General features: G+C 44.7%; 1 protein-coding gene and 1 non-coding gene across 4 annotated transcripts in view; one reads left to right on the forward strand and one right to left on the reverse strand.

Annotated features, from left to right (window-relative positions):
• Positions 1 to 21,717, forward strand: part of TEX2 (testis expressed 2) — a 103,229-nt gene that overhangs the window by 2,994 nt on the left and 78,518 nt on the right. The window lies entirely within an intron of this gene.
• Positions 4,135 to 4,241, reverse strand: LOC120234228. The gene has a single exon (XR_005529028.1). It is a non-coding gene; the product is annotated as a U6 spliceosomal RNA (small nuclear RNA).

The raw sequence follows: 21,717 nt of genomic DNA on the forward strand, positions 1-21,717 counted from the left end.
CATGTGGAAGGTGGGGTTCAGAAAACGTTCAGAGAATTGCCGTAATTAATGTGCTCACGGTGGACCAAGAGTTAGCATCCTGTGTCCTGCCTCTCTGCCTGGTACTGTTTTGGGTAATTCATGTGGCCGCAGGGAAAGTTGAGTTTACCGCTGTGAAAAGATGACCACACTTACCAGGGCACATCTCAGTGCTTCCATTTAGCAGCTCTGTGACTTTGGGCAATTTTTTTTTTTCTCTCTACACCTCAGTTTCTTTATCTGTAAAATGGGACAGTATTCACATTTCAACCATGCTAGGATACGTACAGTTTGTCTCATCTTAACATTTCTGAAGATAAGTGTCTTATAATGTATGGGGTCTCACAGATGCAGTTGGCAATGATGTCCTTTTTTTGTATATAAAATAATGGTACATCTTACAGTAGTGGGGTCTTAGACGAACTATATACAGTAGCGTATTCTTTATAGGTAGTCGTGAGGATGGCATGAAGTCACTCGGCACATAGTGGGCACCCAGTATCAGTGGATGCTGTTGAATGACATGGCTCGGGATAACTGGTGGGTCACTCTGGGTAAAGCTGGGGAGCACCTCACAAGATTTGCCACTTGGAGCTTAGGCAATAATCCATGATCTGTGGGCCAGAGGAACGATTTCCAGTTTGCCTGGAACTCTGTCCTTTGGCTGACTCTTGTCCCCATGAGAAGCATTAACTTCAGGAGCTAACGAGCCGTGGACAGACAACTCCCTTTGTCCTGACTATTCATTAAGGTCTTTGTCAACTTTAAATCCCGAGTTAAAAATAAATATCGTTATAAGAAGATTGGAAACGTACGCTGATGGGAATGCTCTCACATGTGAATTTTAAAGCACCTCAAGGTTATATACGAGATTCTGTGTTTCCCCTTTCAAAACTCCTGATGTTTAATTGCTTTGGGTGAAGTGTCTGTGAGATTAATCAGAAGAAGGTTAGGCGGTTATGGTCATGAAAGTACAGAAGCCCTTGACTACCAGCGGGTGAGGTAGAGAGAGCACCAGAGTGGCCATCAGAAGGCCTGGTCCCAGTCCTGGGGGTTTTATTATGTGAGTTCTTGGGCTCATTTCACCATTCTGGGCCTCAAGGGTCTCTTCCACAATGAGGACTTGATTTCTCAGCTTCCTCCCCTGACCCCCTCCCACACAGTATCATAGATTATGCCAGTTTATGAACCAAGGATCTGAGAAATTAAATGGTTGAAAGGAACTTACTTCATTCAGGATTCCCCGAAATCTCACTTGGGTGTTTGTGGTAGTGCTTTGTAAAGCAGAAAACGATAATCAGGGGATAACAAATGAGTAAACTATCATTTATGGAGAATTGATGGAGAATTTCTATGTGCCAGGCACTGTCTCTACATCTACTAAACCTCACATCGCCCACTGTATAGTAGACACCACTATCGATCTTATTTAAGAGGAGAACACTGAGGTTCGGAGAAGTAAGTAACTTGCCTGAGCTCACACAGCAAGGCTGAGGGCTTAGGTTGCTCCCAGTGTGAGCCCTATGGTTGTTTCAAGTGGACCCTGCCTTGTCTGGGAATCCCCTCAGGCCATGTGCCTGGAAGTTTTCCAGTTTAAAAGTAGGGTTCCCCCTGCTTTATTTTTTAAGTTTATTTATTAATTTTGAGAGAGAGAGAGTGCAAGAGAGCGTGGGTGGGGAAGAGGAAGAGAGAGAGGGAGAGCGAGAAAATCGAGCCTACCTGGGGCTTGATCTCACAAACCATGAGATCATGACCTGACCCGAAATCAAGAGTCAGATGCTTAACTGACTGAGCCCCCCAGGCACCCCTAGATTTCCCCCTGCTTTGAGTCACACCTTCCTCCTCTTTTCTCCGGTACTCAACACCTGTTTAACTTTGAGTTCTCGGTCAGGACATCTACTGTGTACTGGGAGAACTTTGTTCAAGGTAAAGAATAACCCCTATGGGAGTTGTAGGTGACTTCAGTCCTTGAAAGGCAAAGTTTTTCTTTGGTGAAGAAGTCACAGCCTGGGTCACTGTGAGCATAAGCGGGACCCTTGAGAGTCGAATCCAGTAGCCTTTCCATGTGGAAGCTGGTGAGATAGGAAACGTGGGTGGGTTTCTGAAACAATCAGGTAACCTTTCGCTTTTGGGTTTGCCTGAAATGTTGGTTTTGAGGGCTTTCCCCTACTAAGAAGGTTATTGGAACTAACAATTGAGTGCCTCCCCGGCTTATCCTAACAGCTAAGAAAGGCACAGGGCAAGAGGAGCCCTTTTCAGTTGTCAGTTTATTTGGGATATGAGATTTAAACCCACCCCTTGAATTGCTCCTGTAATTAATCTTCCAGAATCACAGTATGCATTTTCTTAGTTTCATTTCTCTGTTGTTTTCTTACAGCTGACATAAGCTGGCCTATTCTCTTACTCGATTTTATTTTATTTTATTTAAATATTTTTATTTATTTCTAGGAGAGAGAGAGAGACAGCATGAGCAGGGGAGGGTCAGAGAGAGAGAGGGAGACACAGACTCTGAAATAGGCTCCAGGTTCTGAACTGGCAGTCAGCACAGAGCCCGACGTGGGGCTCGAACCCACAAACCACGAGATCATGACCTAAGCGAAAGTCAGACGCTTAACCGACTAAGCCACCCAGGCGCCCCTCTCTTACTCGATTTTAAATTCTTTCTTACATCTAATGCTGTCTTTTTAAGCAGTGTTCCTAAAGATGGTTATATTTATCATTTGAGTCTTGAAATAGAGAATTTAAAAATTTTTCCATTGAAAGGACTGACTAAACAACAACTATTACTCAATCAATAAAAATTTGAGCCTCTACGGGAGCCAACGATTGTGCCTGCTGTTGGAAATCCAGTGGGTAGCAAAACAGATGTGGTCTCTGCTGGCACACAGCACATTATCTAGTGCAGGCAATAAACAAGTCAAGAGATGTACGCATTGTGTGTATATGTGACACTGTGGGAAGTGTGAAGGCTCCTTCCTCCGAAGGGGAAGAACGGTGCACTGAGAAGGAAGAAAGGGAGCCAGCCAGCCTGGGGAGTGTCCAGGAAAGCAGTTCTAGAGGGAGGGGCATGTGGCTAGTGTGGCTGTGGCGAGGAGGAGAGAGGATGGGGAAGAAGGCAGGTCAGAGGGAGGGCAGTGCACAGGAGAGATGAAGAGCCAGGGCTCAGGAGCCAGGCACTGCCTCGGGGGCCTTAGGGATTGCTCAGCCTCTTGGTGCCTCGGTTTCCTACCTCCAAGTGGCCGTGAGGATTGAATGAGTTCATGTCTGGGAAGTCTTGAGAACAGTGCCAGGCATGTGTAGGAAGGGCTGGGGGACAGGTCTGCCGACTCTCACACAGTGGAGAACTTGACCTGGAGTGGGCAAGCCTCTGTTCTCGGTCAGTACTTTGATCATTCCGTGATGAGACTAAGGAGACTAAGGTGGCTGATACGCATGTCTGCCGGTCGCGTTCTCGGGTAGCTCAGCATCTGTGAGGCCCTGGCAGTGAGCACTGTGCGCGGGGAGCATTCACCATGGAGCCTCCGCTCCATCGGCCGTGGGTGCCATGTTCAGCTGGAAGCGAGCAAGGACCAGAACCGCTGTTCCTCTGCTCCTTCCTGCAGTTGTCTGCATTCGTGTCTGGACACGGGAGGTCAATTTTTAGCCTTTTTTTCCTGATAAGAGGAGGCAGAGGCCAGAGGCCAGTGATCAAACGTGACAACTCAGAGTTGCTAAGTGCAGTGCCTGCCTGAGGTCCATGCCTGATGAGATTTGGTGTGGTGCTTCCTCGGGGAGACCGCCACACCTCAGGATCCTACGGAAACTTTCATAGTGGTCACTGGTTTGGTTCTTTGGCCTGGTTTGGGATGTTTAGTAAAATAGAACCAACCCAGCCATATCAAAGTTTGTAATATCCTACAGAGTATTTGTTATAATTGATCAAATCTGTAGACAATTGCATTAGTTCCTTTAAAATTTTCTTTCATTTTGGAAACATTTTTTAAATGAAAAAAAATTTTAATATTTAGTTTTTTTTAAAGTGTTTATTTATTTATTTATTTATTTTTTACAAATAGTTTATTGTCAAATTAGTTTCCACATAACACCCAGTACTCATACCCACAAGTGCCCTCCTCCAAAAATATGGAATGCTTCATGAATTTGTGTGTCATCCTTGTGCAGGGGCCATGCTAATCTTCTCTGTATCGTTCCAATTTTAGTATATGTGCTGCCGAAGCGAGCACTTTAATATTTAGTTTTGAGGGAGAGCGAGAGCAGAGGAGGGGCAGAGAGAGAGGGAGACACAGATTCTGAAGCAGGCTCCAGGCTCTGAGCTGCCAGCACAGAGCCCGACATGGGGCTTGAACCATGAACCGTGATACCATGATCTGATCCAAAGTTGGATGCTCAACTGACTGAGCCACCCAGGCACCCCTGGAAACATTTCTTAAGTTCCCAAAAGAATAACATAATGAGCCCCATGGACCTATCATTGTTTCAATAATTACTGACATGTTGCTAATCTTGTTCCAAGATAATTTCAATTTGAAGCATTATTGGTGGATTTTCTGTCACAGCATAAGTGTATCTTTGGAATATAAAATTATATGGTAGATATGGTCCCAGGAAAAAAAAATGTTGCACTCTGCCTAATTACAGGACTGGTGTTGGTAGTTAAAATTCAGAATCCTAAATAAACATTTCTTGCAAGCTTTCAGGGACTTGCTTGTGAAAAGTAGTCATCCCTGATTCGGCTGCATATGGAAGACTGTAACCTGGGGTCTCAAATTGGAGCCCTGTGCCACTAATCACATACCCAGTGAGAGTGATGCCCCCTGAGACTGGGACGAGAGGCCCATCCAGACTGGAGGGCTGCCCTTGCAACTTGGCAGGAGAATGCATTTGAAGTCTGGGTCAAGAACATGCTTCTTTTGTAAGATGGATCTGAACCCACTGGATAGCTCCCAGGATGATTTCCCGTGGACTCTCTTACCCCTTCTTTCCCTTTCTTAAGTTATTCTGCTGTAAAAACTGTTCGATCCCTTCAATGAACCCAGATTTTAAAGAGCATTTCTCAAGTTTCCCCTTGTTTTCTACCATACTTCGTTCGTTCATTCATTCATTCATTCATTCATGACCAACATGAATTTGGTCACCAAATGTTTGGTCACCAAACATTTAAGAAGCTTGTGCAATGGGTCAGATAGTGTGCTAGGTATTGAGTATACATATGGTGGTGAGCAAAATTGACAGGGCCCTTGCCCTCCTGGAGAAAGGAGAAAAGCAGACGTCTACTAAAAAGTATGTCATAAGAAATGGTGAGAAGGGTGATGAAGGACAAGAATAAAATGGAGCGAGGTGAAGGGCTGGAGCTGTTTCCTGAAGATGGAGCAGGTGGTTCCTAGCAGGCCTCGCTCCCTTCCTCCTGGGAACAGAAAGGTGCCTGGAATATAATAAACCAGGGGGAGAAAGGCATGTGGCCCAGCTGAAGCAGAAGGCAGGAGGGACTAGATCACAGCGCACTTTTCAGAACATGGATCTTATCCCACGAGCAACAAGAAGCTCTCTTAGGGTTTTGAGCAACGGTGTGACATGCTTATATTAGGATTTTTTTTTAATTTAATATTTTTTTCAGTAAACTTTATGCCCAGTGGGGGGTTTGAACTCAAGACCCTGAGATCAAGAGTCGCATACTGTACTGACTGAACCAGCCACATGTCCCCCGAATTAGGAGTTTTTAAAATCACTCCCATGGCAGTAGGGTGAATAGATAGAAGTCACCGTGGGGAGAGCCATGAGGGGACCGCTGCTGTCTTCCAAGCAAAAAGGTGGTGGTTTGGACCAAGAGCAGTGGCAGTGAAATGACTGAGAGAGAGAGACCAGTCAGGAGAGGTTTAAAGATAAAAATCGCATCACTTGGTAAAGGACTAGGTAAGAGCCGACTTGCCTTTGCGGCGAAGAGAAATGCAAATTACTTCTGGCAGAAAATATTGGCTGTGTATACTCTGCAATTCACCGGTATTACACTTCCCTTGGCACCTATTTTTCAGAATTTCTAGATAAATTCAGAGCTGTTCTCCTGATTTGCTCTTAAATCTATTCTTGAAAACTGTCATCCATTTTTGAAACATACTCATCGGGCATCTACTATGTGCTGGGAATAAAGAGGTGACCAAGACAGCCCAGGTCCTCAGCAGTCTCCTCTGCACCTCCACCTCCTCCTGGCAGCAAACACAAGTCCCCAGGCTGCAGTTGTCCTACCTTCCGAAACCTTCCTATGGGCCAGGTTGTAAGGGTGGCCCCCTCTCCTCTGGACGGGCTTCCTGTTCCAGCATCAGGAGTTGTCTCTCTTGCCAAGTATGTGATCAGTAGCACGGGTGTCCAGATCGAGGCCTCAAAGTTAGAGTCTTCCATATGTGGTCCACAGTCAGGGATAGAGTAGTCTTCCTCTCTTTCTAGAAGGTAGGGATTGTGCCCTGTTCGCATTTGTATCTCCTCCCTCTCATACCCTCTCATACCCTCTCCCCTATCCTCAACTCCCATCAGCAAACCAGAGCGCTCTGCCCTTGGAGGTGTTCAGCAGGTGTTTGTTAATAGCCCCTGGTACTACTTAAAGATAATGCCAGATGAGCCCTAAAGAGGGCTCTAGGCAGTAGTGGGAGGGGAAGAAGCTTCCTGATTTGGGGAGAATGGCTGTTGGGGAGGCAGCTGTATATTTAGACCTGGCCCTGCAGATGGAATAACTTGCCCTCTCATTGAGGCCGATTTCTAGAAAAGGGGAAGAGCCAGCCTCCTCAGATCACCTATTGCATGGGAGGGAATCATAAGAGACATCTGGATTTGCACTGGAACGTTGAAGTTCTAGATAGGAAATGGACTTGAGGTTAGATTTCTTCTACAACTTTCGTGATTGTGATTCTGAAAGAGAAAACTGATGTGGAATGTCATTAGCTGATTTCCTAGGTAGCTTTTTTTTTTTTCTTTGTTTTGTTTTGGAAGAAGGGACTGAGCCCCTAGACCAGGTTGTCTGATAATCAGAGAGGAGGTATTTATTGAAGACCAGAATAATGTCTTTTCTAGGAAACTTGCAGGTCTGGTTAGGAAGGCTTTAAGCCGAATATTAAGGGGATAGACGAGAAAAGTATTAAAAAAAAAGAGAGAGAAAAATATACAGGAAGTTTGCAGAACCTGATAACATAGACACCTGTGTGACTCAGCAGCAGTGTGGCCAGCCAAGTGGTGCCCAGAAACTCTCAGGTGGAAATCAGCACCAAAGCTGCTTGAGAACAGTGTGGAGGGAAGGGGTCAGGTATCTGTAAACTCATGCCTGAGGGTGAGTAGTCCGTGCCTCCCGCCACTGGAAACCTTAACAGCACAGCCAGGTAAATATGATCTGCTGGTAGGTTGGAATTGAGCAAAGTGGTATGGGCACACCTGGCCCCAAGGAAAACCATAGGAGAGACTCCCTCTGTGAGCCCTGACCGTGGAAGGCTGGTGGCAAGCGTTCCTGTTATGATGGAAAGAGCAGGGGCAGGTATGTAATTGTAGAACAGCCCGCCAGACTGAGGTAGCCATCATTGTGTTCCATAGACAGATCTTACAAGAGGCCCCTGACAGATGTAGTAGATCATGTGGACGTTTTTAGGTGACTGTTATTAGAAGTGGACCATGTGGTAGGTTTTAGTACTACCTTGCTGATATTTTACCTCTGAGAGCAGGTAGAGGGAAGTGTGTGTGTGTTGGGGGGCGGGGTGCTGTTTGGCCCTAATAATGACAAATAAGGAAAAGCCAGTTGACAGTGTGGACCGGGGAAAGCCATGCGGAGGGCAAGGGAGCCTACGACCCCAGCCCAGAAATAAGCACAGAGCTTGGGTTTAGGCAAACTGGCTCCACAGCCCCTGCACTTGGGGCATCTCTTACCTTATGCTGTTGTTTCCTTTGATAAAAATGATGGAAATGCTACTGACGCAAGCTGAACAGGAGCCATCTTGGTGTCCTCAAATCCAGATGCCTGTTGGAAATGACCTCTTGAATATCAGCCCCGTAGCAATGGCTGATCAAATGTGGCTCCTCGTTGGTCTCCATCTGCTTTACCCCTCCCCCCACGAAGAGCTCAGAGCAGACACTGCAGTACCTGTACTAGAAGTCTGAAGGGAGTTGTCCTCGGGGAAAGTCGAGCTGCTTGCCCTGGCTAAGTTCAGAGGCAAGATCGAAGTGGAAAATAAGTCAGAACAGTAGAAGACCCACGGGAAAAGGACTTGCTTTTGTTTTAATTTCCCAGGGTAGGCCAATGTCTATGGGGATATGATGAGTGGTATTCGATCCTGATGGGGTAGGTTAATAGTGAAACAGGAACATTAATTTTTTTAAGGCTAAAACTCCCAACAGAAATGACTATTGATCATATGCTGAGCCAGAAACCAAACTCATTTGGTCAGCCTTGCTTTTGTGATCAAGAGGGGTGTTGGCAGAGGTTTAACAGCCTGAAGCAAATTTTATTTCATGAGGTCTGGTTTGTGGCATGAAAATCTTATGGAAGGAAAAAACATATCTTGAGTTTCTGAATTAGGTGATAGAGTTGCTTTGGCAGCAGATATAGCAAGTGCAGGGCCCAGAAATTCCTGGGGCAGATGGTCAAGAGGTCCTTCAAACTGTATGAATTTATAATGCCAGAGTGCTAATCTCAAAAACTAAAATTTTAAACATGTTTAATAAATATATATTTATATAACCCACAGCTTAGAAGAAGTCTTCCAGAAATTGCAGGTCTAGTTATTTCTAAATCTTAGCTATACTCTGGCCTAAGAATTTTAGCCATTTTGTGTTCTCTCTCAGAGTTGACCCATTAACTGCAATTTCCTCTCCCAGAAACAGCCTCCTGCTCCCTCTGGGCTCCCTTGTACAGCGCTACAATTGGGTACTGTGGCCAGTCACCCAACACTGCACGGAGTGGGCTGGCACTGTTGGTTGCTAAGTGGTGAGTGAGATGGGTACTCTACAGCAAGCTAAGGAAGAAAGTGTGATGGTTTTTTTGGTCCACGTTTTCCTACTTTAGGAGTTCATAGAGGTGCCCAAATTCGTATTTAAAGGGGAAAGGAAAGGTTTTTGCTACCTTAAAGGAGGGTAATTAGCTGGTTTGGCCCTGTTTGTATTTCTGCCCATTGTTGTAGGGCACACATCAGTATTTCTGACTGGTGTGATGCTTTTGCTTAGGGAGGGAGTGGCCCAGCCAGACAAATAAGAAGCCCTGAAACTGGCTTCAGAACCCCTCATCCAACCAGCTCGATGATTTCAAGCCAAATTCTTTAGGGCTTGAGAAAGGACCTATCAAATGGATTATCCCCACACTGAGTTAATATGGGCTGATTATCCAGTGATCCCTTGAGCCTTCAGCAGATGACGCTGCTCCCAAGACAGTGGCTGTGCTTGGGGACTGTCATGGGGCAGGCCCAGACTCTTGCAGTGAAAGTCAGTCTTCTGTGAATCTCTTAAATGAGAGTCTCTTGAAGGTCTTCACCTACTTTGTCATTCTTTTTTAGGAAGGTCTTTGAAGAATCTTAAAGCCTGTGTTTGCATAGCATTAAACATGATAAATTCTTAATTACAAAGTGATTAATTAGATATTTTTCTTCCTGATTAATAGCTTGTAAGTCAGTGTGTCAGTTTTTCTTTCTTTCTTAATGTAAGCAAGCACTTAAGTATGTTTTGGAATGGTTGCTTTTCAGTTTTTTTGGTTGTTTGTAGAGTCTAGAAAGGAATCACCTATTTTCCCATTAAGGTCTTGGCTCCAGTAGTTTAAAAAAAGAAAGAAAAAAAAAACAACGCATAGAACTTTGGGAGACACGAAGACTGTTTTCTTGGGGCCAGGACTTCACCTTGCTGTCTTCTGTCCTGTCAAGACTTCTAAAGGCCACACACACTCACCATCCAAAGGGTGTACATCAAAAGTCTATACCCTCTTACTCAGAACCATGAAATGAGTTCTTTCATGCAGGGTTTTAAAAACCTTGGGGAGAGAGAGGGGAGAAGTCCGTGTCTTCTCGAAAACAATGTGAAATCTTTGTATTTGGTGGTGGTAGGATCTCTGATGTTAATTGGGTTTCCAAATAGCCCTAAAAGGGGAAAAGTTAAGAAGGGCTCCAGCTCTAAAGTCTCCATACCTCTCATCTAGAAAGCTCTAAGGCAAGCTATTTAGAAAGGAGGGGCAGATTAACAGAAGGGAAAGAACACAGAGCACAGACTGCAGGTTCCTGAGTTGCGGGAGCCCATGCATGCAAGCTGGCTTCTCACAGGTCCTCTCTGGCCACGCCTGGGTCCCCGAGATTCTCCTTCCTCCCTCCTGGCCTTTCTCTCCTCTTCCACTCCCTAAAGTGTCCTATGTTGGGAAAGCACTGGATAAACTTGTCCTTCAAGTCACGTACCGTGTGCCAGGATATTTTGTCCTTGGTTTCTTCAGTCACTCTTTTTTTTGTCAGTGTCCTAACTGCCTCCTAACTTCTCATAGGCTTCTCTTTTTATTTTTCTTGGGTTTATCTCTTATATCACCTTGTTTTCCTCCTCCCCCCACCTTTTTTTTCTTAATGCGTTCTAAGTTAATCTGTTCCTTGTCATTGACTTTTCTGTTAGGTCTTGTCTGCAGCCAGAAAGGGGGCCCTCAGCTAGGCAGAGAACCCGGAGGCTGGTCCTCCCAGCTGTGTGGTTCCCACAGTGGGTCCTGCCCCTTCCTGGGATGCCTTGGGGTCTCAGCTCACCCCCTTCTATCCCAGAAGTCAGCCATCTGCTCTGGTGGCCTCTGACTGACCAGGAACACGCATACGCCATTGTTGTCACAGGCTCCTACCTTTCCTTGTAGACCTCATGTGTGTCCTGTGAGGGCGAGCCGTGCCGTGACAGTAGGATTCTGTTCTATATTCCTTATTGCAGTGGTTGGTAGAGGCAGAAAAGACAGAAGTTATTGCTTTCAGAAAGACTGTTCTTCCAGAGGCGGGCCAAGATATAAGAGAGCATCGGTGACAAATGTGCATCATTGCAACAAGCAGAAATTTAAATTGCATTGAAAGATGATCATCTTCTACCTCTGGTAGCTTAAACTTCTTCCTCTCTCCAAATGTCTCCCCCAGTGCTCTGGGGGGGCCAGGGGTCCAGGCCCTGAAATGGTTTGGGAGGAAGCTCTCCTACTCTTGCTGCTTCTGAGGATTCATTAGCCCCTTGGCAGCATTTGCCTTCACATGGAGGTGGGCATGTGATCCATGAGGCTCTGCTTAGGAAACCAGATCTCTTAATTGATAGAGCCATCTCATGAGCTGGTAATGCAAGCTGTTGGTAATTACAAAAAACCTACCGTGAAATTCATCTAAAATTAATGAAGAGTCAGCACTGTGGATTTTAAATAACAGAGGAAGTTATGGCATCGACTCTCAGTTATCTGAGTGGATTATTTCTTGCTGGTCTTTAAGCCTTTAGCTGGTTTCCCTTTGCTTCCTGTTGTGCCTGGGGGCTCCCTTCCCACTCCTGTCATCTTGGTTTCCATTCCTCCCACACGGACCCATTTTAATGGGAAGCTGCTGAAAAATGCAGTGCGTTCCCAAGTCAGTTGTTAGGGATTATCCATGCCACTTTTCTCTTCGATGAACACAGAGAAGTGAAAAGTCCAGTGTGTTTAAAAGAAAACAATAAAAATGTGTGGAGAACAAAAACTTGGGAGTGGAAAACCAGCGAGATGAATAGAACATGTCTTCATTTCCTGACTTTGATTTTTTTTTAAAGGAACATTGTTCAGTACTTCATTTTGTGTGTATATCAACATTTGAAGTTCTCTAGATCGGTGTGTACACAGATCAAGATAAATGATGAAGGTATTTTGAGGCTAAAATCTTTACTGCTTTGGTGGTGTACTTTATAGGTATACCATCCCATGACTTAATAGGGAGGGTCTCTGGTCTATATGTGCCTTCCTGTGACTTGAAAAGCAGCTAACTATTCCATTTAAATAGATTTCAGTTAGGATAATAGCTTTGAGACGTCTCACAACGAGTCAGCTCCTAGACTCTTAAGATAGAATTGTCAAATTATAGCAAATAGCGTTAGAAATTATTTTGCAATTTTCTCAGCAGACTGTAATTTCTTCTTCTGTACATCTTGTTGTTCTGGAAATAATAGTGTAAAGGTACCTTTTCCCAAAACTGATTATTTTTCAAATACAGTGGTACCTTTTGGTGTAGAAGAAATGATAGAGGAAGATTGTGGTCCAGGAGAACAAGCAGAGAACAGGGTTTTTTTTAGCCTCTCTTATTATACCTTCGGCCACATTTTTGAAGAGAGACCAAAAATTGCCATATGTGTGAAAGAAGATTGGTAACTAGGTAGGCTTGAAATGAAAGTGAGATTTTCAGAGTAACGAGGTCACTTTCTTACTTGGTTTGTAGAAACAAAGGATGTATGATCACAGCAGGTCTGGCAGCTGGGGTTGGTGGAAGTAGAGAGTTCATGTCATCTGCAGGATATTTAAATTTGTATGATATTTAAATTTGCATGTTAGAAAACGCCCATAGAGAGCAGTGGTTTGCTAAAACAAAAATAGAAAATCAATTTTTAAAAATGGGAGGGGGAAGGTGCATGTGTACATTCTTCTAGGATATTGAAAGACATTTTTAAATACCTAGGACATAGTTTCTTGACGGAGGCAGAGAACAGTGGGAACAGTGCCTTTAAGGGTTACATTTGAAGGAGAAGCACTCAGTCAGGGAAGAAACTTGCCTGGGAGGAAAGTTTCTGTGGAGATGTGCCCAGCATTTTGAGTGATATACTAAAGCACTGCTGACTGCACATTAATTTTGATCTTTCTTACAAAGCTGGATAAAGTAATGTGTTTCTGAGGAAAAAATAGTAAGTTACCATGAAGTGTCGAAGGCCCGCAGTGGCAAATGCCAACATCTAAGAGTCCAAAGCAAATCCAAGAATCAACATCCTAAGCGCAGACCTCATGCTGACTTTCCATCTTGATTTACCTTTCTGGGAGGCCCAGCAGGTTCTTGTCGGGGCTCCCCAGAACTGCCAGGGATCCATACCCACAAAACAAGTCTTGCAGCTAGTACTTTGGCTGGCCTTTTTCCTGGGAAAAGGCGTCTGATCTGAAACAGTTCCCAACTTGGTAGGACCCTTGTTCAACAGAGGTGGCTCTGAGAAACTTTGGTTTCCCAAAATAAGGCATAAAGTTCTGCCACCCCTTGAAACAGTGGTGTCTTAACTTTTGGAAAATACACCCCTTAAACCTCTGGAGGCTGCACCATCTCCCTAGAAAACCACACAGGTACACACAGACCAAATTTTGCATATAGATATTAAGAGCCTTTGACGGAGTGCCTGGGTGGCTCAGTCAGTTAAGCGTATGACTTTGGTCATGATCTTATGGTTCATGAGTTCAAGCCCACATCAGGCTCTGTGCTGACAGCTCAGAGCCTGGAGCTTGCTTCAGATTCTGTGTCTCCCTCTCTCTGTGCCCTTCCCCTGCTCACGCTCTGTCTCACTGGCTCCCAAAAATAAACAAACATTTAAAAAAAAAAGAACCCTTGACATAAAATAATAAGATGCAAGGTTTTGAAGAGAGTGTTAGGAAGAAGTTTGTGGCTGGTGCAGGTGCCATTTTTCATTGGCCGGTGGAGGCGCTTGCTTGGGAGCGTGCTTTGTGGGTTGTTGGACAGTATGATTTAGCAGGGCTGGAGCATGCAGCCAGGCTGATTTTGAGAGAGTTGTACAGGCTGAGACTAGTGCTTCTGGAAGGTGCAACTCCTTTGTCCCCTCAAAGGCTGGGCCCACTGTTTGTGGTGAGGGGCTTTTTGGAGAAGATTTTTTAAAAAAATGCAATTATTTATTATGTGTACATGAAAAAGCAGTACCAACTCTGCATTTATTTCCCTGGTTTCTCGTATGCTTTTCCCCTTAGAATGAAAAGACTGATGCAGCCTTTGGCCAAGTGGGTTTTAAGAGCCTAAAATTAATTTAGATGAATTGCTTGTTATATTAGTTGTAAAGAAGATATTGCGCACTTTATTACGCACAACATGATTTCAGAGTTCTACCATTTGAGAATATGTGTGTGTGTGTATATATATATATATATATTTAAGTCTGTTTATTTTGAGAGAGAGAGAGAAAAAAAAAATGAATGAGTTGGGGGGAGGGCAGAGCCCCACTGTGAGACTTGAACTCGGGAACTGTGAGATTATGACCTGAGCTGAAACCAAGAGTTGGCTGCTTCACCAACTGAGCCACCAGGTGCCCTGAGAATATATATTTTAAAGAAAGTAGCTTGTAGAAGCCTGCATGTATTAGATCCGCAGCCTGCTCTCAGGGCCTCTGCTCCACTTTCCAGTGGGCCTGGCTTGTGAGACAAGGGTGGGGGGTTCTGGTCCAAAGGCAGGCCTGGGGGTAAAGGTGTAGACCTGAGAGTCCTGTTGGTGGCAACAGCTCTGTGATTTCCACTTGTGGATCCCTGGTAGATGGTGACTTGCAGAGGGGCTTTTATTTAAGCCATCAAGATCTAAGAAGTCACCGCCACCCAGGGGTATTACCCTCTTCTCTTGAAGGATCCTTTTCTTTTTATTTATTTATTTATTTTTGAGAAAGAGAGGGCAAACTCATTTACTGTGAGATCATGACCTGAGCCAAAGTTGGAAGCTCTACTGACTGAGCCACGCAGGTGCCCCTCCTGAATGTCATTTTTAAGCATTGAATCACAAAATTATAAAACAATCTTTTAGGAAATAGTATACAGTAAAATCTTGGATCACGACTAACTTATTCTGTGAGTGTTCTGCAAGATGAGCAGACATTTCTAATAAATTTTAACTTGACCAATGAGTGATGTCTTAAAAAGAAAAAAGGAGTGATGTCTTGCACTATGACTAGTACCTGGCGCCGAATGTCACATGATCACAACTGAGCCAGTGGCTCTTGAAATTCGCTTTGAGGGGCGCCTGGGTGGCTTAGTTGGTTAAGCGTCCGACTTTCGCTTAGGTCATGATCTCACGGTTCATGGGTTCGAGCCCTGCATCAGGCTCTGTGCTGACAGCTCAGAGCCTGGAGCCTGTTTCAGATTCTGTGTCTCCCTCTCTCTCTGACCCTCCCCTGCTCACGCTGTCTCTCTCTCTCTCCTAGGAAAAAAAAAAAAATTAAAAAAAAAAAAAGAAATTCGCTTTGATATACGAGTACTTTGGATTATAAGCGTGTTTCTGGAATGAAGTATGCTTGCAAACCAAGGTTTTGCTATATACCTCTGCCAGTGATACTGCCATTGTCCAAAACCTTTTTTACACCTGGGACCTGTTAATCTGCCTCACAGGTATTCCCTTTACGCAGTAGTCCCAGGGTACATTCATAACCAGTATCTGCATAAGGGCCGCAATGGACAGACCCAGTACCACACATCTTCCTTTCATCCGTACAACATCCTGTTATTGCTGCCTCTTTGCAAACCAGGACAGTGATGACACCTGTGAAGGAGGAAGGGAGCCAGTCCCACAAGGAGAAGCCTGTGTAAGGTCTTGTGTGGAACTCCTCTCATCCCCACACTGCTGCTGTGAGGTAGACTTTATTTTTCCCATTTTGTAGATAAAACACTGAAACACAGAAAGATTAGGTACCTAGCCTGAGGTCACACAGCTGGGGAGGGGCTGAGCTGGGGTTTGCTCCCCATCTGAGTTGGAGAAAGATGCTCTTACCGCCCTGCCTTACCTGCCTGAGGCCACTTGTCCCTTGCTCCCCGTTTTCCTCTCTGACTCCTGCTCTGCCCTCCCCCTCTTCAGTGTCCCCTCAGCCACTTTGCTGCGTCCCTGAGCCGGTGGCTTGCCTGAGAGTCTGTGTCGGGGCTGGGTGTTGGAGGCTGGGCCGTGGGCAGTAGGGCCAAGTGAGCAGCCCTTCTAAGGTACTTGGAAGGCTAACAGACTGTAAGTGTTTGTTGACAAAGACCTTTCTACACACACATACACACATATACTATATACATATACTCACATGTGTACATGTATGTGGCAATACAAAGGAAAATCCGGCACACTTACCTTGCTAAACATGTGTAATCGGTGTATGTACTAGTGTGTGTCTTTTCCTCATTTATCATGATTTCGCTTGCATATTGCCCCATTTCTCTATAATTTACAGACTCACTCTTTGTAAAGACTGTAATATTTCCTGTTAACATATAGGATCCTTGGTTGACTGTTTGAGGTATTAAGCTTTGTGGCCTGGCAAGGATAGCTTACCTGATAGCATTTCTTCTTCAGGAAAAAAAGTTCTGAGTTTGGCTTAAGAGTAAGTGGATTTTGAAAAACTGTTTTGTAAGTTAGAGGCAGCTTATTCACCATAGTTTCAGTGGATTTTGGCTGGAAACATGCAGAAGGCATTTGATGAAAAACAAACATTTGTTTTTTCCATATTTGAGTTTACATTTGGATCCAAATTTTATAAGCAATCACAACTGAAACTTATAAAGCATTTTTTGGTGTGATTTGTTTGTTTGTTTGTTTATTTATGGGAACAAGAGAGTGTAGGCTGTGTGTGTTGTAGAGAGAGAGACTCTTAAGCAGGCTCCATGCCCAATGCTGGGCTCAATCCCACAGCCGTGGGATCTTGACCTGAGCTGAAATCAATAGTCAGACGCTCAACCAACTGAGCCACCCAGGTGCCCCTCGGGTGTGGTTTATATGTCTAACCAGTCAAAACCCCTTTAAGGAGCTGAAACAGAGACGATTGAATTGACAAGGAAAACTCTTTAAAAATTAAGGTTATCTTGAGGCTAAGAGTGTAATTGCTGAACTACAGGTGATAACAGAAAACACCTTCCAAAGTAAACATCCCAGTTTTCAACCTCTACAGCAGAGGATCGGCACCAAGGAAATAGCTGCTGCTTCCTCTTCCCGGTGGTGTTGGGCATTGGTGAAGGGAGTTGCCTAGGCCTGTTTGCTTTGCATTTCCGCCCTTACTGGCAATGATGCCTTAGGCGAGTCTCTCAACATCTCTGTCTCCCATTCCTCATTTGAAATGAAAAGACAGTTTCAGCCTCTTAGGGCCACAGAGATGGAATGAGGAGTGTCTTGATGTATCAGGGACTTAAATCTTCATTTAGAGTTTGTTTTCCGTAACTCAGAACTTTGAGTGAATTAGTGTACGCACCAAATAAGCTGTCTGGGTGATGCCAAGACCCCCGCCCAACTCCTCATTTTAGAAAACGGCTATTTTTCCTGTTCCATTTTGAAATTTCTTGTTTGCTGCCTGGTTTAAATTGGGGTCCCAGAAGTTGAAGGTTTTTGTTGTTGTTGTTGTTGTTGTTGTTGTTTGCATGTGTAGGTTAGAGGATGGCATTCAATTTCTCTTGAAAGATGTCCCAAAATGTTGAACGTAGGCAGACATTTCTGAAATGATTTTTTTATACATATTACTTGCACAGTATTGTTAGACGTTCATGACTTCAAGAAAATACTTTGTCATTGAACGAATTCTCTTTCTACTGGCTTTGGTTATTTGTAAGGAATGATTAGTCTCCCTTCTGGGTGGATGTGTAATAGCATCAGTTATTGAGCCAGATCTTTCAACACCTTTCTGACATCTACCTTTGGAGGCCACCAAGTGTCAGACTCTTAAGATGTCCCAAATTGGGGGTACCTGGGTGGCTCAGTCAGTTAAGTGTCCCAACTCTTGATGTTGGCTCAGGTCATGATCTCATGGTTCATGGGATCAACCCCTGTGCTGGGCTCTGTGCTGGGCTCTGTGCTGACAGCATAGAGCCTACTTGGGATTCTCTCTCTTTCTGCCCCTCTCTTTTTGCCCCCCCCCACCCATGCTCACTCTTGCTCTCTCTCTCAAAATAAATAAATAAACATTAAAAAAAAAAGATATCTCAAATGGAACCTACTCTGTTCCCCCTAAACCTGATCTTCCTCTTATTCCCAGACTTGATAAATGGGACCACTGACCACTCTGTCTTGTAAGCCTAAAGCCTTAAGGCTTATCCTTAGAAGCACCTGCTTCCTCCTTCCCTAGCCCACCCACCAAGTCCCACCCATTTCATCTTCTCTCTCTCAGGCCCTCCTCTCACCTCCACAGCCACTTCTCTTGTCTGGGCTACTATTGCCTTTCACCTAAAATGTTGTAAGAGTGTAACTGACCTTTCCGAGTCCCTACTTGTCCCTTTCCAGTCTTTTTCACACTGTACCCAGAGTGAGCTTTTCAGAATGATCACCTCCATACCTGCATCTAGCGAAAAACCCTTCACTGTTCCCTCATCACTCTTGGGATAAAAGCCAGTTCCTTGATGTGGCCTTCAAAGTCCTGCATGACCTGATCCCTGCCCACCTTTCCAGTCTCATGCTGTGTACACTATACCCACATTCAAAGGGCTTCTTTGGATTCCTCTGTTCGGTTGTGCTCCTGCCTCATGTCCCTCGCTCATGCCGTGCTCCCTTCTGGACTGCCCACGTTACCATCCTGGCCAATTCAGACTCATCCTTGAGATGTCAGCCCAATTCCCACTTGCTCCAGGGACCCTCCCATGACTGATCCTCAAACTGATTGGGTCTCCCTACTGGCTATGCTCTCCTGGTACCCTTCATGTTACTTCAGAGCTCTTGCATTGATTATTTGATGATATCTCCCTCAGCCCTTCTCTAAGCTCCCTGAGGACTGTTCCAGTACTGTGCTGCTTTGCGCATTGTAAGGCAGGATACAGATGGCAAGTACTGAATGCTAAAGCGTGGTCTCTGCTGTCAGAGCTTAAATCCCACATGTGCAGCTAGAAAGGTTTGGCTGAAATCAAATTGTTTGTGCAAACAGACCTGTAACACTGCATAAATTGTGAAATTGAGAGAGCTTTAGGCCACCTGGGTGACTCTGTCGGTTAAATATCTGACTTCAGGTCATGATCTCACAGTTTGTGAGTTCGAGCCCTGCATCCAGCTCTCTGCTGTCAGCATGGAGCCTGCTTTGGATCCTCTGTCACCCTCTCTCTCTCTGCCCTTCCCCTGCTTGTGCTCACTAGCACTCCCTCTCTCTCTCTCAAAAATAAATAAACATTTAAAAAAAGAGAGCCTTAGATCTACAATCAACTCCAAATTCTTGTTTTATAGACATGATAAATGGAGAGGAAAATAAGAGCTTGTCTTTAGATGTTGTTTTTGAAGTCAGTTTCCATATGGTAGTCCCTAGAGACATTTAGATGAACATTTCATGGGGCAGTTTACATAGGGAAAATCTGTGGTAGCAGCTGCCTGACATGGCTAGTATAAAAGGGAAGACAGATAACAATAGTGTCACCAGGTAATCAATAGCATGGATGGAACATTTGCTTCAAATCCCAGCCTCATCTGATATAGCCTCTCACTGTCTCAGGGAAGTCCCAGCTAATTGTGACCGACTTCCCTAAGATGGAAATATGTTCCCATAGCACACAAAAAGGGATATATAGTATTTTTAGGGTTTTCTTAAGATTTTAGTACATACAATAGAACGTTTACTTATAGAACGTTTACTTATATACAGCAAGAAAGTAGGGGCAGTGGGGAGAACAGGTAGTGGTGAGGGCTGATTAGGGCCCGCTGGATTTCTTTGTGCTATAAACGGTGGCTTACTATACTATAAGAAAGTCTTCCCAACGTGGAGTGTTTCCTTCATAGGTTGATTGTCATCCCAAGCAGGCTTTGAGGGGCCTATAAAAGTAGAATAAAGTAGTTTATACCCTGTTCTGTGAAGTACTACAACTTTTTTTTTTAAGGTAGGTTCCACACCCAGCATGGAGCCCAACATGGGGCGGTGCTTGAACTCATGACCCCAAGATCCTGAGCTGAGATCAAGAGTCAGATGCTGAACCCCTTACTGCGACTTTTTAAAAAGTACTTTTCGGGGCGCCTGGGTTGCTCAGTCAGTTGAGTGTCTGGCTCTTGATTTCAGCTCAGGTCATGAATTCATGGTTTGTGGGTTCGAGCTCCGGAATAGGCTCTACACTGACAGTGAGGAGCCTGCTTGGGATTCTGTCTGTCTCTGTCTCTGTCTCTGTCTCTCTCCCCACCTTCCCCCACTCGCTTGTGCATGAGTGTATGCATGTGTGCACACTCTCGCTCTCAAAAATAAATAAACTTTAAAAAGTACTCTTCGTTGCTTTCTTGAGTTATCTTCAGACTCAGGGTCCACCTTGGAATCAATGCTCTCCCTGGACAGACAGTGTGAAGGTCTTTGTCTTTCAGTGATGGGCTTGGCATGCAGCCAGCGCTCAAATGTTGAATGGATGGAAGTCTTTCTTTCTTTTTTTTTTTTTTTTTATATTTTTATTTATTTCTAGGAGAGAGAGAGAGAGACAGCGTGAGCAGAGGAGGATCAGAGAGAGAGGGAGATACAGACTCTGAAACAGGCTCCAGGCTCCGAGCTGGCAGTCAGCACAGAGCCCGACACGGGGCTTGAACCCATGAACCGCGAGATCATGACCTAAGCGAAAGTCGGACGCTTAACCGACTAAGCCACCCAGGCGCCCCAAGATGGAAGTCTTTCTTGAAGCACAGAACACCTGTAGAGAGCTTCTGTTGATCATGGGTTGATTTGTCTTTGGAAATACCTGAACAAGGCAGTTAGTGCAGAGGAGTAGAGTAGAGCAGGGCTAGTCAGTAGTTTGTTGCCTGGGTAAGTTGCCTAAACCACTTTCATCCTTTTTCCTCATTTGCAAAATGTGGGAATAATAATAGTACTTACCTCTTGAGTTGTTAGGCTTAAATGAGATCTTATGATAACATCCCCACAGGTCTGATTGTGTCTGACTTGGATTTCTATGGACCTCGGCCTCCTTTCCTCTGAGAAATAATTCCTGCTGCTTTAGGTGATTGGGTCATGTACTGCTCAGCACATAAATGGTGTTATTCATCACGGAAATTTAAATGGCTGTTGTAAAGTTTTTGGATGAAAAAAAAACCCTTGTATTTTCTGAAGATAAACCATAAAGATTTACCTTTATGTAAATAGAGTAACTGCTGGGGTGCCTGGGTGGTTCAGTAGGTTAAGCGTCTGACTTTGGCTCGGGTCATGATCTCACAGTTTGTGGGTTCAAGCCCCATGTCGGGCTCTGTGCTGACAGCTCAGAGCCTGGAGCCTGCTTCAGATTCTGTGTCTCTCTCTCTTTCTGCCTATGCCCCACTCACACTCCATCTCTCTCTCTCTCTTTCAAAAATAAATAAACATTAAAAAAATTTTTAATAGAATAACTGCCAAACAGGGTCTTTGAGAAGAAATCATAATATTCCCTTAGTATTCTTTACTCCATCCTGTCCATGGGGAGAGAGCCCTGTTGTTAATTACAACATTTCTATGATGTCATGCCTAAGCTTCATGGTTTATGAATTGCTGTCCCATTTATTCTTTCTCCTAGCAATTTGAGGGCTGGGCTTTTAGCATCACCACTCTCATTTGACAGATCAGAAGATGCAGTACCAGGAGGCTGCTCCTGAGGTGGGGCACTTCCCATCTGGCCTCAGCTCTCCCAGGCTCTGCTTTTGGGTGTTGAGTTATTGCTGTGGGATTTTATGGTATCCTAATTACACGTGGATGGCCAGAAAATTCTGCCTCTGTTTTGGCATTTTGCTTTGGCCGAGTGTACTCCCTGAGGACCCACAGAAGCTGGAGGACCAAACCCAACAACAAACTCAGCACTGATCATCTGGAAAGGGCAGGAAGCTGCTGCCAGGCAGT

This window comes from Hyaena hyaena, unplaced genomic scaffold (genome assembly GCF_003009895.1).
Source record: "Hyaena hyaena isolate Hyena2069 unplaced genomic scaffold, ASM300989v1 scaffold_104, whole genome shotgun sequence".
Lineage (NCBI taxonomy): Eukaryota > Metazoa > Chordata > Mammalia > Carnivora > Hyaenidae > Hyaena > Hyaena hyaena.